Source organism: Orcinus orca, chromosome 5, assembly GCF_937001465.1.
Source record: "Orcinus orca chromosome 5, mOrcOrc1.1, whole genome shotgun sequence".
Taxonomy (NCBI): Eukaryota; Metazoa; Chordata; class Mammalia; order Artiodactyla; family Delphinidae; genus Orcinus; species Orcinus orca.
Window position 1 is genome coordinate 69,181,845 of NC_064563.1, and position 22,790 is coordinate 69,204,634.

At 40.0% G+C, this 22,790-nt stretch overlaps 1 long non-coding RNA gene across 1 annotated transcript in view; it reads left to right on the forward strand.

Annotated features, from left to right (window-relative positions):
- The first annotated feature begins 5,433 nt into the window (after positions 1 to 5,433).
- LOC125964497 (uncharacterized) overlaps positions 5,434 to 22,790 on the forward strand; it is an 85,025-nt gene continuing 67,668 nt past the window's right edge. The window contains exons 1-2 of the long non-coding RNA XR_007477564.1: positions 5,434 to 9,025; positions 11,142 to 12,620. This is a non-coding gene — a long non-coding RNA (uncharacterized LOC125964497). The remainder of the gene's footprint in view (positions 9,026 to 11,141; positions 12,621 to 22,790) is intronic.

Here is a 22,790-nt window from a genome sequence, read left to right on the forward strand (position 1 = left end):
CACAGCAGGGTTGAGTAATCACGACAGACACCACATGGCTTGTAAAGTCTAAAATAATTACTAACTGGCCCTTAGAGTGAAAGTTTGCCGACTTCTGCACTATGTAGTCATTGGCTCTGTGGTACACTGTATTTTCCAAATATGCCCACAAATATATGGGTATTGCCCAACCCACATGCTCTGGTAAAAAATGTGATCTTCTTATCCCACCTCCACCAAGGGGTGGGGTCTACTTGTATCTGGGTGGGTGGGCCAAGTGGCTGCTTTGACCAATGATATAGAGTGGAATTGATGCTGTGCCATTGCAGGTAGGGCCCCAAGTTGCCTGGCAGCTTCTGCTTCCTGCCTATGGAAGCCAGCCACCATGTAAGAAGTGCAGCTACCTGAGACCATTATGTTGTGAGAAGCTCAAATCTCACAGAGAGGCCCTCACAGATGACATGCCATGTGGAGAGAGAAAACAAGGATCATGGAGGTACCAGACATGTGAGTGAAAGAGCCATCTTGGCAGTAGATCCTCCAGCCCCAGTTGCTCTGCTGATACCATGTAGATTAAGACAGACACCACCCAATCAAGCCCTTCTAGAATTTCTGACCCACAGAATCAGATGTAATAAAATGGTTGTTTTTATCCATCAAGTTTGGGGTAGTTTGTTATGTAGCTATAGATAATTGGAATAGTCGCATATACTCCTCATCACTGCCCAGTGAGATGAGAATTATTAGTCCCAATCTATGTGTAGAGAACCAAAGTTTGAAGAAACCAAATTACATACCCATGTTACACATCTGATAAATGGCAGAGCCAGAGTTCAAACCTGAGTCTAGTGGACTCCAAAGGCCAGTTACCTGACATGCCTACTAGCGTTGACATTCTGTGTGCGGAAAGCTGCCAAAGCTAAGAGACGATGGGGTCAAGCAGGAGGCTCCTGAGAAAGTCATACTCCCAGCCCTAGTGGAGTTATATTCAAGAGGGAATTTTTTAGTACCCAGCTTCCACAAAGCAGAGCAACTAATGCTGTGCCAAACATTTGTTCCCTGGCAAGTCGCCTGACAGCATTTCTTTTTCATCCATGATATGTTTTTATTCTCTTCCAAGGCATTATGTTTTCTTTTTAAACAGCTTTATTGAGGTATAAAACACATATCATAAAATTCACCCATTATAAGTGCACAGTTAAATGATTTCTAGTAAATTTACACAGTTGTGCAACCATCACCACAACCCATTTTAGAATATTTCCAAATGTTCTAAATGTTCCAAATGAACACTTCCTAAAAAGGTCTCTCATGCCAGATTGTGGTCAGTCCCCATTCCAACAGCTAGCCCCCAGCAACCACTGATCTGCTTCTGTCTCTACAAGTTTGCCTTTTCTAACAATGTCATATAAATGGAAGCATGTGGTATGTGGCATGCTGTGTCTGGCTTCTTTTACTTAGCATGCATCAGTAGTTTGTTACTTTCAACTGCCACAGAGTATGCCATTGTATGATATATCACATTTTTTAAAATATATCCACCAGTTGATGAGCCAATCCATATGGACTGGTTCCACTTCTGGATTGCATTAATGGTGGCATTTAGTCAGTGTTTGATTGCTTAAGACTCACAGGACCCAAAATGACAATGGGGGGAAATCAGAGAAGCTGGCAGCTATTGACCGGGTCCTGATGGCTTTGCATCCAATTGCTGCAGAGGGTGTGGTCTGGCTTCTCAGGCTGGTTGCTGACAAGGTTGTGGGTCAGAGTTCCATTTTTATATGTGGTCAACCCAATGACCATTTGCACATTCAGTCTTTCACTTCTGTAGTACAGTAGAAGTGAAAAGCATTTGGTGTCAAAAGATCTAGTTCTATCCCATGGAAAAATCACTTCACTTCTGAGACATGTTCTCTGCACACAGAATGAGCATAAAGATAGTAATTCTTGCCCCTTTATTTTGTAGGGTTTGGAAAAGATTGTACTAGGGTCCCTAATTTTTTATCCATTCCTAAATCTATGCCCTTTGCCATGTGATTTGTAGTTTTTCTCTCAAAAGGGGAAGAGGATATTTCCCCATCCCATGACTCTGAGTTCAGCCATATAACTTACTTTGGTCAAAAAAATGAAAAAGAAAAGTGACAGTATGACAGTTCTGAGCTTAGCTCTCAAGAGGCCTTGTGTGTTTCTACTTGCTTTCATGAGCTTCCACCATCACCATCAGCATATCATGCCCAAGCTAGCTCATAGGTTCCACAAGGTGGAGCAGAGCCTACTTTTCCCAGCTGAGTCATTCTACATCCCCTGACCCACAGTCAACCCCTAGACCAATGTGCAAGCCCAGCTTAGATGAGCAGAGCCACCCAACTGAGTCCTGGTCTGTGAAAATAAGTGATTGTGTCTTTAAGCCACTAAGATTCTGGGTGGTTTCTTAGGTAGCAAAAGCTAATATATACAGGGTTGTCATGTCAATCAAATAAAATAAGGGATGTGGAAGTTTTTTTGAAACTGTAAGCTACTGGGAAAAATTTATTACCCTTAGTTTTCAAAATTTCCACATGACCTTATTTTCAGTTATTTGTGAAATTAGTATCAGTGAAGTAGTACCTGTCAAGGTTTAAGGTACACTCTTCTATAAGGTATTCAGCCATGTATTAATATTTATTCCCTAAATACTTTTGACAATCAGTGTGTTCTATAGAATACAGAAAGGCTTTTTCTTTTTTTTTTTTAATTTTTTGTCTGCTTTGGGTGTTCGTTGTGGTGCGCGGGCTTCTCATTGCGGTGGTTTCTCTTGTTGTGGAGCCCGGGCTCTAAGCCCGTGGGCTTCAGTAGTTGTGGCTCACGGGGTCTAGAGCGCATGCTCAGCAGTTGTGGCACAAGGGCTTAGTTGCCCCGCAGCATGTGGGATCTCCCCGGAGCAGGGCTCGAATCCGTGTCTCCTGCATTGGCAGGTGGATTCTTAACCACTGCGCCACCAGGGAAGCCCCAGAAAGGCTTTTAAATGCAAAGAAATCTCTCTCTAGAGAGACACTGAAATGATTTTAGACACTGAAACCATCTGGAGTGAGTAGGGAAAGATATGGGCTTTGAAGCAGTAGGTTAGACACTGGTCCCCCTCATCCCAATGGTGGATACCTATTCTGCATTCTGCTTTCCTCTAAAAGCAAAGAAAGAGCCAAAGCCCTTTCCCTAGGTGGTGGAAAGCATAGAATTCCCTGGAGAGTAAAACAGGAGTAGAACTTCTCCCATTTGGAAAGGACCAAGGAAGAGGGCCTCACTGCACCTATAGCGGTGGGTCCAGGGAAATTACTTGAGAACCTTGTCCAGTCCTTGCCACTTACATCTTCTGAAATCAAAATGTTTCTTCAAAGCTCCACTCAAATTCCACCTCCTCCAAGCAGCCTCCTTTTCTGAGGCCCTATGGCTAGTATCTTTTTTCTTTACATCTGGGGCAATCTTTGATATCTACCTTAGCCTCATACTCCACTACTTTCACAAAGACATGAGCCTACTAAACTAGTAGGGTTTGGCTTGGAATGGCTGTGGCAATGGGTGCAACTTAAGGCAGAAGAGAATAGCACAATGAAAAGGTAAGGATGAGGAAAGTAGGGCATGAAGAAGCTGATCTTCATGACAATTCTTGGGAGAACCAGGAGGTCAAAAAGTGAGCTGACACCAGCATGGGCTGCACCAGGGTCTTGGAAAGAATTTATCTCTGGCTGGGAATTCAAGGGCCACACTTATTTGGAAGAGCTTACCTTGTGTCCTAAGTCTCAAGTTCTGTAAATGGCCCAGGCCCAGCCAGGTAGGGCCCCAATGACATGTTCCTTAGATGCTTAAATCAGGTCTTAGATTTTCTTGGGGCCAAATTTCATTTTAGATGACTAGTGCTTATATATGATACAATTTAGAATACTGGCTTTACTTGACAATTCAGTTTAACTACTGAATTTTAAAAAGGGATTTTTCCAGATCCTTAGAATTTGGGAAGGCATTGCAAATACAGTGGTTTGTGGTTATGACAGTTGTTATTAAAGAATCAATGCACTTATGACAATTTTGATAAGAATGAAATATGCACATAAATCCACTTTTACTTAATTATGGAAATGATCTTTTTCAATAATAAAAGGGGATCAGACAGATCTTTAAACTGCCTGAAAGAAATATTTTGAAATGAGTTGGATTTTCTTAGGGTAAATCAATGGTTTGCCTTCTGACCTCGAGTAGTTGTGTATATGTCTGTCATCCCGTAGCCTCTATTCTCCTGGAGATCAGGAATTGTCTCATTTCTATCTCCTCTATGGCTAGTACAGTGCCTGTTACACAATGAGAACTCAGAAAATACTTTTGCTGTCTTGGAGTGTTATCTCCACCTTCTTTTACTTATGCAATTCATTTACTCCTTGGGACAATTTTGCAAAACATTACCACCTTAGTTTCCACAGAGGAAGGAACTAAGCCTAAGAGAGTAGGCGATTTGCCCAAGATGGTATCATTAGTAAAGGGCAAGATCAGGATTCAATCCTAATCTGTTTTCTATGGAGTCCTTCTTTTTAGATGGAGATACAGGACACCAAAATGATCAAACACAAGGCTTTCATTGCTATCCTGCTGTGGATTTCACTTTTTTCTCTCCTTTTCACTCCACTGACATCATATAATGCTCTTCAATTACAGCTGTCAACTTCCTCCCACAATTGCTCTGTATTCTGGGCTATAATTGCTCCTCACAGAACCTGAGCCCACACGCCTACAATTTCTCTATCAGCTAAGCAGCCCCCACTGCCTCCAAGGGACCATGGCTAATGCAGTCCACAGAGGTACATGCACCTGTGATTACTGCCATTTTCCACTTTAGTTATCTCAGGAGAAGTGCTATGCTGGAGTGCCTTTTAAGTAATGCGTAGTGACAACATTCTGATGTGGGTAGGTGGCCAAGAATCACTATCCCCCGCATTAGTATTTGAGAAATGATACCTTGAAGGTGGGAGTTGACACGTTCACTTGGACGTTTGAGGGAGGACGCAAAGATGAGTCCCTCTGGTACTGAGATCCATTTCCTTCCTTAATGCTAAGGGCACAAGGCTCTTTTCTAGAGAATACATTAAGCCGTCACTTATGGCAAAAACTTCAGCTAATAAACTACCAACTTGTACTGTCCAAGAAAAAAGTAGTTCAGAAATAAAGGATTCCTCCAATTTCTTCTGTAGAGGCATCCCTGAAATTCATTTCAAAAGAACTCAAATAGGTCACAGAACCTGTGAACTAAAAGGGCCTTGTTCAGATGGGAGAATTGGGATCCAAAGAGGGAAAAGGACTTGGTCAAGTCACCCAGCAAGTGGATGGCAAGAGCCAGATCTTAAGACTTCTAGATAAGGACCTTCTTCGCTTTGGTTAAACTTAGGGTTGAAGGAGAGGAGTGATGTCACTTCTAACTTCAGTCTCCTGGGAGCTTCTGACAGGGGAAGTTATAGAAACACCAGGTCCCTGGGATAGTGGGTCCTGACATTGGTAACATCATATTACTAGGACACCCTAGTCCAGAGTGCAGTCAAGAAACTCTGGCCAAGAAAGCCAAACATTGCTGAAGAGATAAATAAACAAACAAGATAAAACTCTAAAAGAGATACTGAATGTGCCTGAGATGAGTCCCCTCTCTCCACTTCAGGACTGAGAGAAGCTGGTCAAGGCCAAAAAGCTGGTTCTAGGAACCTGAGAGATTTTGGGGAGAGAGGAAGAGATCAAGTGTAAGGATTTTCCCAATCAACCTGAAGCTCAGGGTGTATAATCACTGTCACAAAGGGAGGGACTGCCTTTCCTGGAGGTTAACTAAAAGCAAGGAGCTGGAGGAAAGGCTGGGAAGGAGTCCTAAAGGGCTGCTGTAAGGCAGGGACATTACAGAGTGAGCAATGGTCTGAGGGAACTGCCTGGCGTCTAGCAAAGACAAAGCTGAACTGACACGACAACCTAAACAGCAACAACAGCAACCAAACTTCACAGAGCACTTCTCTCATACCAGACTCTTCTCTAATTATTTTACGTACATTATCTCATTTGATCCTCACAGCAGCCTTATAACAAGAATTTAGAAAATGTGGTAGGGCCACTTTCAAAAGTTCTGGGAAAGGATTATTATACCTGAGGACTCTCCCATTAATGACATTTCATAAGAGACCAAAGCTATTTTGGATCCCCACAACCTCTCTATGGATGTATAAATAACATTTTAAATACATATTACTTTGAACTAGGGGAAACTGCTAGTTTTGTAGATCAAAAAATTGTCAAATAGCAGAACTTTCATATGGTTCAACCTAATATATAAAATATATGTACTTTAAGGGAAGTAAGTAAAAAAGTAACAGGCAAATACAGTAGAGTGGGATATGTACTACATAAGGAGTAAGTATTGTGCACTCTGGGAAAAAAAACACACACACAAAAGAATGTGCTAACCAAGTTTTCAGTGAAGGAGAGCAAAGGGGAGACTTCTAGGAGGAAATGTTGAAACCTGAAGTACAATAGAAAACACTAAGGGAAGTTAATCATTATGAGCCTGATTCAGTGAATCAGGGAGGCTTTAGGTCATGATAAAGTAACAGATGCTGGACTTGCACTACCACTGTAAACATGTAGAAAACTAAGAAAAATATGTGAAAAAAACCCACTTTCAGACATTGAACAGCAGACATCACAAGATCATAATCACTGGGAGTAGGAAAACAAACAAGGTGAGTCCTTCAGTTGGTTAAAATCAGTAAGTTTTTAAAGATTGAAAGAGTATGTTCTCTAATTGTACAGAATTAAATTGGAAATAAAAATAGAAAGAGATCTGAAAAATAAACAGCTTAGTTTTAAGTAAGTCTTGGGTAATAAAAGAAATCCCAAGGGAAATTTAAAAATATTTAATGAACTGAATGAAAATAGAAACACAACATATCAAAATTTGTGAGATGCAGTTGAAGCAATGCTAAGGGAAGATGTATAACTTCAAATGATTATATTAGAAAAAAATCAAATCAATAATTTAAACTTGCATACCAAAAAGCTATAAAAAGTTGAGACAATTAAACCTAAAGTAAGTGAAAGAATGAAAAAATAGAAATAACAGCAAAAATCAATCAAATAAAGAATGTACAAATAATGGAGAAAATAAATTAAACCAAAAGAAGAGTCTTTAAATGCCACATCATGGGCTACAGGTAGAAGCCCAGAGGTGGGAACAGCTTATAAAGGAGGTCTGCTCAACGGAATATATACTGACTGCAGAGGTGCCACTTTGGTGTGTTATCATCTTGAACAGCTTGTTGTGACAAACATTTCAATAAAACTAATAACTTCTATCTAAACTCATCAAAGAAATAAGGGAAAAGACACAAATTATCATCAAGAATGAAACAAGGGACATTATTACAGAGTCTACAGTCACTAAAAGGATAATAAGGACTATTAAGAACAACCTACTGCCAATAAATTCAACATCTGATATGAAATGGAAGAATCCTTTGGAAAAAAACAACAACAACAAACGACCAAAAATGACTTAAGAGAAGACAGAAATTCTAAATAGTCCCATATCTATTAAAAACCATTGGATTTCTTATAAACGATATTCCACAAAGAAGAATCTCAACCCAGGTGACTTCTCTGGTGAATTCTTTCAAACATCTAAGGAAGAAAAAAGAACAGTTCTATACAATATATTTCAGAAAATAGGGAAGGCAATAATACATTGTTCTTCCACATTAAAAGAAAACACCAGCAGCATTGTTCGCATCCTGCCTGCTTAACAGAGCCTTATGGTATCTTCAATTCCAAGAGCAATAAAAAACATGTAACCATAAAAATGCTTAAACATGTGCCATAAAAATGTACACAGATCTTTAAAGAATATTTATTTATACCAAATAAAAACTGGTAACAATCTAGATTAGCAAGAGAAGAGAATAAACAAATTGTGATACACACACATGGTGGAATATTACTCAGAAATAAAAAGGAATAAATTACAGATAGATGCAACAATATGGATCAATCCAAAAAAATTATACTGAGTAAAAGGAGCCAGACACAAAAGAGTATATTTGTATATTCTATTTTTATAAAAATTTAGAATATGTAAAACTAATCAATAATTGTAAAAAGCACGTCAATGGTTACCTGAGGCCAGTTGTGAAGGTGGATGAAGGAACTTATTTGGTGGTGGAAAGAGTCTATTTCTTAATAGGGGTAAAGTTTCAAATGTATATACTACTGTCAAAAACTCATCAAACTATATGGTTAAAATAGCTACATTTTATCACACAAAAATTATATCTCAATAGAATTGAATTGAAAAAAATAAGTCAGAGAAATAGGTAGAGATGAAGACATTAGGGAGAACGTTATCAAGGTTGTCTCTCATGTTTCAATCAGAGCAACTTTATGGATGGTGGTTTTCCTTACTATTGTGGAAAGAAATGCTGGAACAGAACCAGGTTTGAGGGAAGGAGTGTTAATAGAACAGTACTGAAATGTTGAGGTAAAGGTGCCTATGGTAGTGGTGTTCTATAAGCCATTTTTCAGGGGGAGAGGGAAAAGATGGGGAGCCCTGACTTGTAGCATTTTCTGATATTCATGGTATAGATACTTCCATCACGTCTGATTTCAAGCTACCAACTGTTTAATAACCAGCTTAAAAAATCTTGGAAATTTAACAATCTTTCGTGACCCAGAAGGAGCCAGCTCCAGCAAGCCACTGCCTATGAATCATCAAAACAAATATGTGAAGCAAGAAACTGTATCAATCGAGGGGTTCTTTCTAGAAATATAGGGGAAAAGTGTAGTCATCAGTGAATAGATGTTAATAAAATCCAGGTATGTGGATGCAATTAGGGAAAAAATATAGAGGGGAAAGAAGAGATGCCTAGAATTTTACCTCAGGTATGTTATTTTTAAAGGTCAACTGGAAGAGAATGGGCAAGTAGAAGAAAGTGAAAAGTAAGAACCAGAGAGGCAGGAGGAAAAACAGGATGGTATTTTGTCATCCATCCAAGCCAAGGTAAGGAGCTGAGAAATGGTTAGCAGTGTTAAATTCAGCTAAGTTAAGTAAAATGAAGACTAACATTTGGGGGTACGGAGCTTATGGTAACCTTTGAGAATGCAGTTTCAGTGGAGTTTTGGAAGTTGAATGGGCCACAGGCAGATGCCTTCATCTAGAAGCCAGAGTGGGGAGTAGCTCGTAAAGAAGTCTGCTCAGTGGAATATATACTGGCTGAAGAAGTCCATAGCTGCAGACTGTCACTCTGGTGTGTCCTCACCCTGATCAACTGCCATGACCCACATTAAATACTCTAACCAGGGACAGAGGTATCTTGACATCCAAGCTGACATTCCTAGGCCTAAATTTATACCACACACACATACATACACACACCTAGAGACATGTATAGACACCTAAATATGTGTAAAAAACAAACACTATGGTGTACTACAGAATATAAAAGTAATAATTTTTTAAATATAAAGCATGAGATTTCAAAGAAATGTTATGTTTGCATCATGTTACTTTACATTTCTAGGCCTCCTTCAACTCGACTCCACACTTATTCCCACCCATGTGTGGGGTGTCTATATTCATTCTCCTCATCCATGGGGACATTTGGATGAGTAAGTTTGATAGGCTGAGAGAAGGCATGTGCCTACAGGTGCCAAGAATCAGGAGGTGATTTCCAGTGCTGGAATCTCGTTGACTTCTGGGCACCACCTATCCCTGAGGAACCTGGAGGACTGTTGCTTAGGGCCCTTCCCAGCAGAATTTGTCAACCTTGTGGTTTGACACTTTCATTTACCATCCTTCACATCATCCTATCCATCTGCCACCACTTCTGTCCACACGAGGCCTACAAACAGCCCATGGTCCATTGCATACCCTACAACTCAGACCCGGGAACCACAGAGAGGGTCACGATTCCACAAACATGTAGACAAGGAACTTCCAAGTTCTTACTGATGCCAGCACTGGCTTCAGTGCCTAGGTCACCAAGAGAGAATGGATATGGGATAAGGCCTTGACAGCCTTCCCACACTTCTGTGCAACTCAGAGCTTATCGAGGGCTTCTCAGAACAGCTAATGGAACATTGGCCCTGCTTTATAGACAGAGGTTTTACATATAGACTCTGGGCTGTGCACACTTCTTTGTTTTAAACATCACATGTTCTCTGTATGAGAAGATACCCCTGGAATTGAATGTGGCTATGTGTGACAGCTCTGGCTCCAGCTCTCTGAAACCTTTGCCAGCTAGGCTACCCTCTAGGTCTCCTACTAGGAGAAAGAAATTTGGACTGAAGGGCCATGGAAGGTTTGGGAGGAAGGTCTGCCCTACATTCTCGGAAGTTGGCTCTGTGGCTCTGTGGAGGGCAGATGAGAGAGAATAAAGATTAGAGGCTGGGGGAACAATTGAGACTTTTCTTTAGTGAGTCAGTGGTTCTCAATAGGGGTGATACTGCTCCTGAGACATGTTTCGAAATTTTGTGGGATCTTATGATTTGTTACTAGTGTTTAGTGAACAGGAGCCAAGAATGATAGGCATCTAGGCAGTTTAGGCCAAACAACTAAAAATTGTTCTGAATTCCACATAAAAAATGGAATATTCCTTTCTATAATAGTCTGGACCTGGCATTTAACACTGTTTTACCAATACACACACTACTAATGATATTCGAGCCCTAATATGACACACCTGTACTGGTCTGCATTTATAACTATGATGCTCAAATTATGAAGAGGTACAAGCATTTGACTGCTTGATCACACACACTAGTTTACTGAAATATGTTATTATTTTGTTATAAACTACTTTATTTCTCTGTGTATTAAAGTCAGGGTATTATTTTGTTGTTTGTGGAATGATCTATTTTGATAGATTATATTATCTATAAGTTTAATTTCCATATACTAAACAGTCATCATGAATATTTTTTATTTATTTTTTAGGAAAGAAAGCATTAGATCTAACAGTGTTGAAAATGACTGGTTTAGATGATAAATATTGAGAGCTTAGGCAAAGCCCTGTGGGAAAAAGAAAGTCACTATGGATATAGAACTAACAGACTTTGGAAAATGATTTGATTCAGTGGCTTAAAATTAAGCTCTGTTTCAACTTTCTCTTCTGCAGGGTAAATAAACTAAATAAACCCAGAGCCATCATCCAACTTGGCCTGCTTCACAGACCTTGCATTATCTTGGTTGCTGTCTCCAGAATCACTTCACTGAGTCTCAAAATGGTATTCAGTTCTATATCGCCAAAAGAAGCTAAAGTATATTGAAATGAGGAGCCAAGACTCCCAACCCCCAAACAAATAAGCCATGTACTAGCTCACAGATCTGACCGTGGACATTAATACACACATGCAGCAGACACTGTCAGTAGCCTGAAAATATTCCCTCATCTTCTGTATCTGCTGAGTGACTTGCAACTGTCATCACTTGCATTTCTTTGATTAAGAGGCTTCTTTGGCCACTGAAGCCTGTTTTGCCCAATGAAGGAGGTTGGAAGGGCTAGAATGAATGCATCTCCCTATTCCCTAAACAGCCCTCAAACAGTAACTGGCTGCAGTTGGTGTATAAATAACCCAGCTACCCAGTCCCTTTTGTGCAGTAACTCTAAGGTGTGTGTCCTATGTTAATCCCCCAGAGTTTCCCCCATAGGATAAAGCTCCAGTCACCCACAGTTGTAACTGACTTGATAACACACCCCACACTGACTACCTTTCATGGCGTATTTTCTTCTTCCTCTCCTGGTGTTTATTTTCCCTCCCCATCAAACTACTTTGCTATCATATTCTTGTCTGAGTGTCAGCTTCTGGGAAACCCAAACCAAAACAACTTGTTATCTATTGCACTGGGGACCTCTTGTAGTTGATGGATGTAGTCTAAGAGCACAGACCCAGGAGACAGGCCTAGGTCTAAGCCCAACCTGTACCAACTCACCTTCTTACTTCAGGCATTTTAACTCTCTCTCTCTGCTTCAGTTTCCTTACCTTTAACTTAAAGGATTTTGACTACATTAACATTTCCCAGAATGTGTTCATTGGAAGAACATTCCATGTTTGGAACGTTAATCGTTGTTATGGGGAAAAGGTGAAAGAGGAAAGAAGATTCCTGCTCTGTTATACACAGCAGTCTCTATCTACTTCCCAGGATGATGCTGAAGTGGACGTGGAGTGCCTGGCTAAGTGTCTGACACATAGTAGGTGTACAAAAAATGGTGATTGATTTCAAATCCAAAGCAGTTAGCTCATGCTCATATAGAATACATCATCAGTAGGCAGTGATTCTTAACCTGAAGTTCATGTACTCTCTGAAACTGTAATAAAAATTGTACACTCTGTGCTCCTGTGCCTTTTTCTGGGGTGAATCTCTTAGATTTAATTGGATTTTTAGACTCTCTAAAAGATTAAGCCTTAAGCCATGTTGTCTTAAGCCATCTGGTCTTATCAGTTGTTTTAAAACATAGAAGGAAATCATTACTTCCTAGTTTTAATGATCAAACAACAAACACCTATTCATCATCTTATCTCTCTTTTAGGGGAACACCTCAAGTCTTTGTGCAGTGGTATCTCATTAAAATTTCTGAGATATGAATTCAAAATGCGTAAGTGATATACAAATATGAGAATTCAGTTGATATAACAAAAAAACAATGGATTAAAAAAATCCTGGGTTCCACTGGGAACTGTATTTGTATTTGAATAGAAACAATTTTTTTTTTTAAATTCTGGCTAGTTTGATGGATATATGCTGTATGTTAGAATGGGGTGGGATAGTCCCTAAATGGATTGGGCTATTGTTGAATACTTCCCCTCCACTCTCCTTTGTCAGAGCAACAGGCAGATCACAGGTCTTGGATTCAAATGTTTTGCTCACCATCAGACCATTCATTGGATTAATGTGTCCTGGGAAAGGTGCTTATTGTATCTATCTGTGATTCCTCAATAACTAGCACGGTCCTTTCCCATTTGTTATCCTTAGCAAAGGTTATCCAGGCTGTTGGGAGATTTGCTGTCATCTCAAACCATGAGTTGTGCACTCTCTCTGAGATGAGTCAACCGCAGGGAGAATGGAACCAACCACTAGAAGTGTTTCCGGCTCCAATTTTCTGAATGTCTCCTCGTGGAGGTTAATCTTTGGTTGTTATTGACAACTGTTGTGACCACATTTGAGAGTGTGTGCAAGGAGCTGTGTGGAGAAGTATGGGGAGGCGGAGAGAAGACAAATTGGCAGGAATTATTTTAAAAGATGCCTGTTTTCCCAGTTACTTAAGTTTACCTGGTTTTGTCGACATCAAGAGAGGTATAATTTTCTAGTTTTCAAAAAACAAATTATGCCTCAGTGGAAAGTAAATGTGTTATCATGGGTAAAAGGAAAATATATTGTCAAAATAATTGCTGTGGGAGATAGAATCTGGTTTCAGGAAACATTTTTCAGTTTCTTACAGGCAGAGAATAGTCTTATTAGAACAAACCAACCAACATCATTGGTACAATGGCTTCTGCTCTACTTTCTCTTTATCAGTTAAAGTTTCTAGTTCGGTGTGTCTTCACCTTTTTTGTGACTATGAGGACCCTGTTTAATACATTTTTTAAAATTGAGAACCTTGAAAGCTGGAAGTTGTACTTTTAGTAACTGTTAAAGGGAGAAAATATACAACAGTATTGCAGTTATCCATTGCTACATAACAAACCACCTCAAATCTAGTGGCTTAAAATAACATTGGTTTGTTTGGCTCATAAATTGGCATTTGGGCAGGGATTGGAAGGGACAGCTCACCTCTGCTCCGCACGGGGAGCTGAGGCAGCTTATAGACTGGGGGTCAGAATCACTGGAGGCCACAGGAACTCACACGACCAGAGGTCGATAGTGACTATAGGACCTCAGTTGGGGCCGTCATCCACAAAACCTATACGTGGCCTCTACCTGTGGTCTCTTTGCTTTCTCGTGGCATGGTGATTGAATTACAAAAGAAGTCCCAAGAGGACTAGGTGTCATCTGTATTGCCTTTTAGGACCTTGGCTCAAAAGTCACATAGTTCATTTCTGCTCCAGTAAGAAGCCCACCCAAACTTAATGGGTACGGTGTCAACACTGCATTCTAGGAAGAATGTACGGGTCAGAGATATTGTTGTAGCCATTTGGAAAAATATGAGCCTCCACAAAGGGCAAAATGCTCACAACTTCAGTAATGCTTTAAAATGAACACATGAGCCTATCACCCCTGGCAATGATGCCTCAGGGTCTGGGGATTTCTTACTATAATTGGGCACCTCTGCTCCAGAACAGATACATGTAAAACACACTCTAATGGGGTCAAAGCAGTTGGCCATAGCTTGAGACCCTGACTATGCTATTTTTCCATCCATGGAGGATGAAACTCCTTGGTCTCTACTGTGCATACCTTCCAGCCCACTCCATATTCTGTTCATTCTGGTCTTCATTTAATCATTCTCCTATGTGTAGTTTATTCCTCATTCAGCCAACAGCATTTTTTAAATATAAAAATACATACCTATTCACAAAGTAACCCAATTCACAAACTAATTCTGGTTCAATCTGCCTACAGAAATAACAACAATAACATAAGCAGCTACAATTCTGAACACTTAAATGCCAGGCACTGAGCTGAGTGCTTTACAGACATTAACTAAATTAACCATCATTGATATAATAAGGCAGTTAGGACATTATCCTATTTTTTAAATTAAAAGAAAAAAAACCCTGAAGTTTATCATTAAACTTACCCCAAATCTCAGTTAGTAAATTACAGACAAGTTCTCACAAAGATCTTACTTTTCATCATTATGATGCTATGGGTTCCTGTACAGGATATTTAACGTAACATTCATGGACTTTCCAGAGCTGGACCTTATTTTTCTAGTTTCACATGGTAACAGTTTTCTTTCACACCCATACAACTTATACAACAGTCATCTAGTATTCCTAACTATACACACACTTTTTTTCTTTGTTCATTTGCTTAACGTGTCTTTCTACTCTCCAACCAGCAAAATAGAAATTTCCTGTTTAAATGCCATCTTCTCTAGGAAGTCTTTCCTGACTTCCTGTCCCCTCCTCTGAATTATTATGACACTCAGTATTTTTCTCTGCTAAAACTCCCCTGATGTCATTGAACTTATTTGTCTGACTATCTTTTCCAGAAGGTAATGAGGCCTAGGGTGTGCTGTTTATCTGTGAAGTCTCAAAGACTAACACAGCACTTTGTACCAAGTAGTCACATATTCTGCATGTTGGAACTTCAACTTCCTGCCCTGATGGTGGAACAGATACTACATTAGCCCTCTTTTGGTAAATTAGTATAAACCTAGACTAATTATATAAAATAACTGTTTTCTGATGTTGAACCAAAGGCAGTGCAGGACTGTGATCTCTGAGAGGTAGGAAACAAACAAGATAATCCCCAATATTGTAATGGCTTTCTGTTTTAAGGCACTTTCCAGACCATAGTACAGAGAAGGGGAGGCAAAACAGAGCACAGTTGCTTAGCAGAGCTAAAATGATAGAGATTAGACTTTGGGGTTACTGAAGCATCTAGAATTTCTGAGACAGGGTAAGAGGGAGAAGGAAGCTATGTACAGAGGAGCTCTAAAAATGTGCTTAAGGATCCCCTTGAGTCTTTGGCTGAATACTAACCTGTGTATGTGCAGAGAAAAACTGCATGAAGCTAGAGTGAAAATATCTATCAGAGGAAACCAACTACTTGGAACTGCGAGTTAAACAAATACTAGATTTTGCATAAGGCTGAAAGATGTTTGCATTCTGACTAGCCACAGTAGAGACTTTGCTGAAAATCCCAGAAATTCAATAAAACCCATATAAAGGCAACACGTTAGGAACAGAACTAGCCTAACCCTATGGTAATAGTCATTCTAGACCAACTATTTAAAAGACTCTAAAGAAAACTTGAAAGGACTATGTTGGTCCATGAGCAAATTAAATGCCTGCTGCAACAAAGCACTAAACTCTGTTATGAATAAAGATAAAATCCTTCAAAAATATAGTACCCATAATGTCAACCATACAACACAATTTACTAAGTATATAAATGAGCATAAATACCTGATGTATAATCAAAATAAAAATCAGAAAAATAGAATACAACCAAGAAATGGGAAAGATGATAAAATTTGCAAACAAGAACTTTAAAACAGCTATTATAATTATATTCAAGAATTTAAAGGAAATATTAACATAATGAGTAAAGAATAGCTATTATAATTATATTCAAGAATTTAAAGGAAATATTAACATAGTGAGTGAAGAATAGGAAATCTTCAGAAAGAGAAGGTTAAGACAAGTTTAATTCTAGAACAAAATGGAAGTTCTAGAATTAAAAGTTACATGATTTGAAATTTAAAAATTATGAGATTAACATCAATTAGGCAATGCATAAGAAAGGTTAATAGGGAATATCCTGGTGGTCCAGAGGTTAGGACTCTGTGCTTTCACTGCTGAGGGTGTGGGTTTGGCATCTGGTCAGGAAACTAAGATCCCACAAGCTATGTAACGCAGCCAAAAAAAACCAAACAAACAACTCTAATAAACTTGAAGACAGAACAACAGAGATTATGTACATGGAAGCACATAGAGATAAAATGCTGGGGGAAAGAAAAGTCTCAGGGACAACTGTCCTGTGATACAATATCAAGGGATCTATTGTAAATTTAAGTGACATGAAAAATATAAGCCTACAGATATAAGAAACTCAGTGTACTTCAAGCAAGATAAACACACACACACCCCACACCATGGTCAGAGTGTACTGTAATCAAATCATTATAAACTGATTATGTGTTAAGTAAATGATAAAGAAAAACATCTTAAAAGCAGCTGGATGGAGTTGAGATGGGGAACATATTACCAACAGACAAAGGAACAACTATAAGAATTACCACTTGTGTCTCATCAGAAATAATTCAAACCAGAGAAAATTGGAATAACAGTCATGTCTTATAACTATTATTTCATAACATTTTTTAGTTGACAAAGTACTTTCCCACTCATGCTTTCATGTAAGCTTTACAACATTACCCCATGAGACAAACAGGATTAGGATTATTCTTCTCATTTTACAGATGTAGAAAGTAGGCTCAGAGATGTGAATTTGCCCAACAGAGCTAGCACTAAATCCTGGTCTTCAAGGTACCCATGTTATCATCATTGCCATCACACTGACTGTATACCTCACTTGGGTTGATCTCTGATATGCCTCTCCCTGTGGGCTGACTTTCTGGGTTTGCCTTCTAATTAAAACAGCCATGACACAACAATAATCCCCATTCCTTGCCAAATTCCAACTCCTAGTTTCCTGCCTTCCCAATTCTATGTTACAGCTCCGGACTCTGAGGAGCCAGAATGATCCCTTTAGCCCTTCCCAGGCAAGAAACACAAATGTGAAACCATGGTTTCTTAATCATAGGTCAGCTGCCTCCTTGAGTGGTTCATCTGATTCTGACATACCCCAAATTCTATGTCATACACCAAGCTTGGGCCACTGTAACCCAACAGTCCTCCCACACGAAAGCTTGGCCATCCTCTCATTGGCTCCACCATGTCCCAGCTTCCAGCATGAAATAGAAAAGTTCCTACAAGAGTGACAGTAAAGTTAGTAACAGCAGATCATAGCTAAACTCCTCACATGTTGTCTGTGGGAAAGGAGCATCTTCCTTTGTCTAGTCTCATCCTCTAAATGCCCCATCACCAATCACAAAACTGGATTCACTCAGTATGTGTCCCCTAGAATGCTTTTCAGGACAGAATGAAGTTGAGAGGGTGTGATGCACAGATTTTACCAATTCATAAACCTGGAAGGAAACTTTTCACTTTACAGACACATAATCCAAGATTCTGAGAGAGAAGGTGGCTTGTAGATGGTCACGCAGTGAGCTGGCAGCAGGACTAGGACAAAGACTCTTTCAATTGCTCCCACAGTGTCTCTCCTTTCTCAGGTAAGTTCCAAGATGAGGACGCAATGATTTTGGTTGAGAGATTTTCTCTTAGATGAAGTTCGGATTGAAAGAGGAGAGAATTAGCTGCCCTCTGGTTGAACAGGCTCTATTTCCCAAGAGAAGACCCTACATTTATATACTCCTGAGGTTTCATTCCTTTGAGGAGGTCTCATTGCATGCTTCTAAACAGCCACCCATTGTTTTCCCTTGGAAATATATTTGCTGTGTTCCTTTATATTTGCTTGAAATGTGGTTCTCACATATGCAGCTAAACCCTAAAGAATTTGCTGATTCAATTTCTAATTGATCTTTTCCAAGTGTTTTCTACTTCAGAGCCCTCTTCACTCCAATAAGGGTGGTGATAGGAAATTTAGAAGGAGTAAACTCAGTCTTGGGAGCTTCACTGCATTTTTTTAAAAAAGAAAATCAGCACAACCTTTGACAAGCATGTCCCAAGGTTTAATTTCCCCTTAGAATGTCAGAGAAAGTCAGTGTAATGAGCATACATAAAGCCTGTGGCCTTTCTTATAAGGAAATTTCAAGAGGGTCTACCAGCTGCTGGAAGGAAGCAGCACTTTGCTATGTGGCCAAACATACCCCTTGGCATTTCAAGAATCCTTTCTGAAGGGAGGGGAGAGACAGCTCATCTCAGCAACAGATCTGCTGCAGGCAGTAAGAGATCAATGGGGAGTTGGAATGGTGCTTACTATTATTAGTAGTATTGCTGTTGTCATTATTATGATCATGTTGCAAATTCACTTAATGGTAACAACAGGGTCTGGTCCCAAAAAGAGATTCTAAAAAGATGTAATCTCTGCCCAGAAGCCTCATTTTTGAGCCAGATATTTTTCCAGTACTCCATTCTCACAGTCCTCTGGTGCCTGTTGTGGATATGTGTCTGCGTGCTCTGAACAGCCTGGCTAGATTCATGTTGATAAACTATGCACACAGAGGAACTGTGTAGCTCACATACACTTTACTGCTGCTTTTGATAAACCAGAGCCTCTTTTTAAGATAATGAGATTTATTGACATAATTATGCATATACTGCTGTCTTCTCAAATAGGATTTAGAGAACATAATAAGATGCCTGGTGTTGGAAGTGACCTCAGAGAGAAAACTACATAGTGCTCGAATTCTGCCCTTCAATCTCTTGCCCATTCTTGAATACTCCTGATGTTGGAGAACTCAGCACCTCTTAAAGCAGTCCATTACTGTCTAGAGAGTTCTGATAGAAAGTTCCTCCCAAATTAGGCATCTGCTAGTCACTTTCTTTCTCCCTTCAGAGAGCAGCATTCTCTGTACAGGAAAGCAGAGGTTTCTCCTTCTCTTTGCACATGGCTCCGCCCTCTCTGCAGGGCTCCCTAGCACTGGGGAGCTCTCTTACTGCTTCTGGCTTCTCTATGGTTGCACTTCAGTTCCCCTGGGTGTCATCTGGAGTTCATGCTCCAGTAAACAGGCTGACGCTTAATACGTCTCCCCAAAGCTTAGTGGCTTAAAACAAGATAGAATCATTATTTGTAATGATTCTGAGTGTTGGCTGGGGAGTTGCTCTGCTGGCACCTCCTGGGCTCCCATGGCTGGGCTGGAAGGGGCAAATTGGCATTACTCTTGTGTCTGACCGTTGGTGCTGTCAATGGCCTGGGACTCCTCAGTTCTCCATATGGCCACTCTTTCTTCACTAGGATAAACTGGGTTCTTAAGTGGTGGTCTCAGACAGTCTTCCGGGGGTGAAAGGCCTAATCTTGAAAATAGCACATTATTTCTGCCATACTTCTATTGGTCAGAGCAAATCACAAAGGCAGCCCAGATGCAGGATGAGCAAACAGGCTCCGCCTCTTGATAGGCTGTGGCATGTTCTTCAGTCTACCAGCCCTCTTTCTGCTGGAACACACAGAAGGTACGTGTACAGAAGGTAGAAAGGAGAGATGGAGCACAAGGGCTTTCCCTTTCTCTCTTGACACTGTTCCTTCATTTTCTCAAGACCAGTATCTCTGGGTTTATGGTTACACAAAAATTTGTTTATAAAGGGTTTCAATGATTTGGGAAGATAATTAGTATAGAGAAAGGAACAAAGTATAATTGCAGCGAATTTGAATATTGCCTTAAATCTCAAAAATGAAGGATCTTAAAGACTTGTGAAGAGATCTTCTGTGGTCACTTTTCAGACTTTCATTCTGGATCCTTTATTTCAGGTTCAAGAGTTTCCTCTTCCCTCATATCAAGTGTCTCATGGTTCCAAGGTCGATAATCCAAAAATTTCCACCTTCACTCCACTTCCTTTTAGGAAACCTTACTTCTTTTTGAAGGAAGAGATTTTCCCCCCTAGATTCTTTGCCCTTTCCTCATATAAAATGACTTAAATTTTAATCCTATGGTCTTAGCACCCCAAACCCTCACTACAGTTGGTCATCAGCCAAATTTCATAGACAGGCAGTCACAAGGTGGATGTTGGTTCCCTGGGGAAGTTGAGTGTGGAGTAGCCTTTTGGAGTTTCCTTTTTTACATCCCCGTGTGAAGGCTGAGGCCGGCAGTTCCTGTTGACAGGGGTCTACTGAAATAAGATCAGATCCCAAGAACAAACATCAGTTGTGTGTGTGTGTGTGTGTGTGTGTGTGTGTGTGTGTGTGTGTGTTTGTGGGGAGACTGGGGATGGTTTGAGTAGAGTGGTCTTTTCTCAATTAAAAATGGAGTTCTCTATAATACAGGAAACTAATTCAATATTCTGTAATAAACCATAATGTAAAAGAATCTGAAAAAGAATATATATACATATATATTCAGTTATATATGTATATAAAACGGAATCACTTTGCTGTACACCAGAAACTAGCAAAACACTATAAATCAACTATACTTCAATTTAAAAAAAAACACCATTAAGTATAATGAAAAAATAATCTACCACTGGTAAACCAACAACAACAACAACAAAAACCAAACCAAAATTACGACAAAAAAATGGAATCAGTGGAACCTCCATTACTAAATGAGAAGTATTTGGTTTCTCTCCTGCTCAGTCTTGGTCCCTGCCAGAATCATAATAGCTGTGCCCCAGACTCTTAATTCACTCGTCCCTACCCCCAGCCACACATGCACACAAACACACCTCTGAAGGGATGTGTGACCCCTCTTACTATATATTGGAAGAAATCCACCTCCTTTTCTCCTGAGGACACACAGACAATTCATTATTTTTTTAACACCTTTATTGGAGTATAATTGCTTTACAATGTTGTGTTAGTTTCTGCTGTATAACAAAGTGAATCAGCTATACGTATACATATATCCCCATATCCCCTCCCTCTTGCGTCTCCCTCCCACCCTCCCTATCCCACCCCTCTAGGTGGTCATAAAGCACCGAGCTGATCTCCCTGTGCTATGCGGCTGCTTCCCACTAGCTATTTTACATTTGGTAGTGTGTCTATGTCAATTTTACTCTCTCACTTCGTCACAGATTACCCTTCCTCCTCCTCACGTCCTCAAGTCCATTCTCTACATCTGCATCTTTATTCCTGTCCTGCCCCTAGGTTCATCAGAACCTTTTAATTTTTTTTAGATTCCATATATATGTGTTAGCATACAGTATTTGTTTTTCTCTTTCTGACTTACTTCACTCTGTATGACAGACTCTAGGTCCATCCACCTCACTACAAATAAGTCGTTTTTTTTATGGCTGCGTAATCTTCCATTGTACATACGTGCCACATCTTCTTTATCCATTCATCTGTCAATGGACACTTAGGTTGCTTCCTTGTCCTGGCTATTGTAAATAGTATTGCAATGAACATTGTGACACATGCTTTTTTTAAGTTATAGTTTTCTCAGGGCATATACCCAGTAGTGGGATTGCTGGGTCGTATGGTAGTTCTATTTTTTGTTTTTTAAGGAATGTCCATACTGTTCTCCACAGTGGCTGTATCAATTTACATTCCCACCAACAGGGTAAGAGGGTTCCCTTTTCTCCACACCCTCTCCAGCATTTATTGCTTCTAGATTGTTTTTTTCTTTTTTTTTTTTGCGTTACGCGGGCCTCTCACTGTTGTGGCCTCTCCCATTGCGGAGCACAGGCTCCGGACGCGCAGGCTCAGTGGCCATGGCTCACAGGCCCAGCTGCTCCGCGGCATGTGGGATCTTCCCGGACCAGGGCACGAACCCGTGTCCCCTGCATTGGCAGGCGGACTCTCAACCACTGCGCCACCAGGGAAGCCCCACTTGTAGATTTTTTGATGATGGCCATTCTAACTGGTGTGAGGTGATATCTGTTTGTAGTTTTGATTTGCATTTTTCTAATGATTAGTGATGCTGAGCATCCTTTCATCTGTTTGTTGGCAATCTGTATATCTTCTCTGGAGAAATGTCTATTTAGGTCTTCTGCCCGGGAGTGTTCCTCCCTCTGCTATATTTTGGAAGAGTTTGAGAAGGACAGGTGTTAACTCTTCTCTAAATGTTTGATAAAATTCACATGTGAAGCCATCTGGTTCTGGACTCTTGTTTGTCAGAGGAGTTTTAAACACAGTTTCAATTTCAGTGCTTGTGATTGGTCTGCTTATATTTTCTATTTCTTCCTGGTTCAGTCTTGGAAGGTTGTGCATTTCTTAGAATTTGTCCATTTCTTCCAGGTTGTCCATTTTATTGGCATATAGTTGCTTGTAGTAATCTCTCATGATCCTTTCTATTTCTGCAGTGTCAGTTGTTACTTTCCCTTCTTCATTTCTAATTCCACTGATGTGATTCTTCTCCCTTTTCTTCTTGATGAGTCTGGCTAGTGGTTTATCAATTTTGTTTATCTTCTCAACGAAT